The sequence below is a fragment of the Nematolebias whitei genome, chromosome 10, assembly GCF_014905685.2.
Source record: "Nematolebias whitei isolate Nwh7 chromosome 10, NemWhi1, whole genome shotgun sequence".
In the NCBI taxonomy this organism is placed as follows: domain Eukaryota; kingdom Metazoa; phylum Chordata; class Actinopteri; order Cyprinodontiformes; family Rivulidae; genus Nematolebias; species Nematolebias whitei.
The window spans coordinates 3,659,620-3,663,182 of NC_056507.1; the positions used below are offsets into that span (position 1 = coordinate 3,659,620).

Consider the following 3,563-nt stretch of genomic DNA (forward strand, 5'->3'; position numbering starts at 1 on the left):
TTTTTGTATCAGCAGTATTTAAAAAAATGCATTTAGCACATTTAATATATCATTAAATTTTTTAATGATTATTGTGTAAAGTAAACGTTCTTGAATGGCCAAATTGTGTTAACTTTATTTGCTTCAAAAACTTTGGTAAAATCAGCCAAATGTATATTGCTTGCCACAGGATATGAGACATGAATTGAGATGAAATTCATGAAAAGTTTTAATTTATTTTAAAATGTTTTAGACTGCTGGCAGCTCACAAAATAAACTGAACTGGAAAAACAACAATAATGTCAAACTAGAGAAATTGCATTTCCAGCTAAAGTGCAATGTGAAGTCTTATTGCTGAAGAACCTGTTGAAAATCAGCTGAAGTGAGTTAAAAACATGCTGAAATGTAGCTGAAATGGAAGAACAAACCTAAGTTAGAAGACGAAAGCAGGAAGAACACATATTTGATGAATTTGGGTTAAATAAGCAGAAATTGGAAATTGGCTAAAAACAAGCCTATTTTAGCAACAACAACAAAAATGTCTGAAAAGTATCTGAAAAGGCAGAAAGAGGCTTAAAACTACCAGAATAAAGTGGAAGGGGCTGAAATGAGCTTAAAAAATGTGGAACTAGCTGAAAAAGCTAAATTTAGCACAAAAACAGCTAAATTAAAATAGCAGAAAAAGCTGAAAATAGCAGGTCTGAAAAGCTGAAATTAGTAGAAAGAAGTAAATAAAGCTGAAAGTAGAAACTTGGGCTGAGAATCGCACTAAAATTTGTACAGAATAGATCAATTAATTGCCAGGAATATTAATAAATATAAACAAAATCACAAAAATATGACTGCTTAATAAACATTCACACAATAAATCAACAAATGACATTTTGATCAAATGTTTGCTCATCTTTTCTGTTAGTCATAAACATGACCCCAATACTGTAGATGGTTTTGACATCTGACAAGATATTTCCCTTTGGCACAATATTTTAATTCAATTCAATTCAGTTTCTTAATATAGCTCCAAGTCACAACAGAGGTCATCTCAGGGCACTGAACAGAATTCAAATTCACAGAGTTCAAAGTGAAACCAGTCAGGTGGAAGTTGGAAAGGTAACAGTTGGGAAAAAGTTGTTTTATTTGTCTACACACCCTAAGATACTACCTAGCTCTGTCCACCCCTTACCTCTTATGTTTACGGACATACCACCCTGAACACGCCAGATCTCATCTGGTCTCAGAATCTAAGCAGGGTCGGGCCTGGTTAGTACCTGGATGGGAGACCACCTGGGAACACCAGGTGCCATACACTTTAAAAGGGCCGCTGTGGTGTAGAGGTAGGGCAGCCGACTTGGGACCAGAAAGTTGCAGGTTCAACTCACCGCCATGCCCACATGTCGTGGTGTCCTTGAGCAATACACCTAATCCCTAACTGCTCCCCAGGTGCTTACATAGCTGCCCGCTGCTCCACCTGGGTGTATGTCAAGTGTGATGGGTTAAATGCAGAGAACTAATGTCATCATCGTTTAGAAACATACAATGATGACAATGTATAGCATGTTCCCTTTCCTTCACTTTCACCTTTGTCTTAACAAGAACATGAACAGCCGTGGGCTTGTATACAAACCGTAGAGACTGTGGGTGTATGCTAGTGTAAAGACATAAACCAAGAAGCCATAATGAGCTGCTCAAAGCAGGAAGTTCCCTCGCTACATGAATACACTGACATGTGTCAAGTACTATTAACTTCCAAATTGTTTTTATTAATTTCCTGACATCTGAAATATATCACTCTGTCACATTAAAGATTAAAGGAAAGTGCAACAGCTTCATTTGGGCAGCAAGACAGCTAAATACCAAGTGATACCATTCAGGACAAGAAACAGTCATTTTCCTATTTATTTTTGAAGTGACAAAAGATCCATCCATCCATCCATCCATTCATCCATCCATCCATTATCTTCTGCTTGTTCTGAAGTCGGGTCTTGAGGGCAGCAGCTTGAGCAAAGAAGTCTAGACATCTTTTTCTACAGCCACCTCTTCCAGCTCTTCTGGGAGGACTCCAAGGGGTTCCGAGGCCAACCAAGAGACGAAGTCTATCCAGCATGTCCTGGGTCTTCCCCGGTGTCTCCTCCCAGTCAGACATGCCCGAAGCACCACACTAGGGAGGCACCCAGGAAGAATCCTTCTTAAATACAAGAACCACCTCAACTGGCTCCTCTGGATGTGGAGGAGCAGCGGTTCTACTAGGAGTCTCTCCCAGATAACTGACCTCACCCTTTCTCTAAGGGAGAGTTCAGCTACCCTACGGATGAAAACTCATTCCAACTGCCTGTAACCACGGTTCCCTTCTTTTGGTCACTACCCAGAGTTTGTGATCATTTGTGAGGGTAGGAACATAGACAGACTGGTGTCGTACAGCTCAGCTCTCTCTTCACTACAATGGACCAGCACAGAGTCCGCAATACATGTACCGCAGATGCTGCAGAAATCCATCTGTCAATCTCACGCGCCATTCTTCCCTCACTCTTGAACAAAATCCCAAGATACTTGAACTCATTTACTTGAGGCAGAACCTCATCCTGGACCCGTAGAGACAAAAGATGGGATTGGAAAAATGTCATCCATCCATCCATTATCTTTTACCCTCTTCTTCCATTTTGAGTCACAGGGGTCGCCGGTGCCCATTTCCAGCGATCACTGTGCGAGGGGCGGGGGACACCCTGGACAGATCTTCAGTCCATCACAGGGACACAGAGACAAACGAGACAAACAACCATTCACTCTCTCACGCACACCTAGGGACAATTTAGAGTTACCAATCAGCCTAACATGCATGTTTTTGGTCTGTGGGAGGAAACTGGAGTACCATGAGAAAACCCACACATGCACGGAGAGAACATGCAAACTTGACCCAGAAAGCCCCTCAGACTGGGATTTGAACCAGGGACATGCTCGCTGAGAGGCAGCAGCTCTACCAGTTGCACCACCGTGCTGTGGGATGGAAAAAAATAATATACAGTATAAAAATAATAAAAATGAAATACTTTAAAAAAACGTAAGATACATTAGACGCCAAACATCCAGTAAAAGGTATTTCTCTTGAACCGACTGTGGCTGTTGTAAATAATATCAATAAGGTATCTCAGGAAATGGGGAAGAAAGCCAAGGGAGCATTTTCTTTTGTGAAAAAAGCTGATTGCTCATTTAAAGTGCATAATTCATTAGCGCATAACCCAGAGATGCATGTGCTCAACATGTTTTTGTCTGATGGCTGACTTGACAGATGAACTCTGTAGAGTTCATGTTGACCTGTGGACCCACAGCCCAGCAATGAATAATAATGATGACACCAGGAGACCAAGGACACTCATTATAACACCAGACCATTATTTCACACCTCCAGTGGTTTGAATGCTGTAATCACTCGTGAGCTTAAATTGGAAAAGTAATGGATTTATATTCTTAGACTACAATATTGCTACACTAAATACAGTCACTCTGAAAATCAGAAAAGAAAAACAAAGAATTTTGAACAACTGTCTACATTTTTTTCTTGTTATAAAAATATAGCCGCTTTTTTGGTA

At 40.4% G+C, this 3,563-nt stretch overlaps 1 pseudogene; it reads left to right on the forward strand.

The window, feature by feature from the left end:
- The first annotated feature begins 1,169 nt into the window (after positions 1–1,169).
- LOC119416535 lies at positions 1,170–1,288 on the forward strand (annotated as a pseudogene).
- The last annotated feature ends 2,275 nt before the right edge of the window (positions 1,289–3,563 follow it).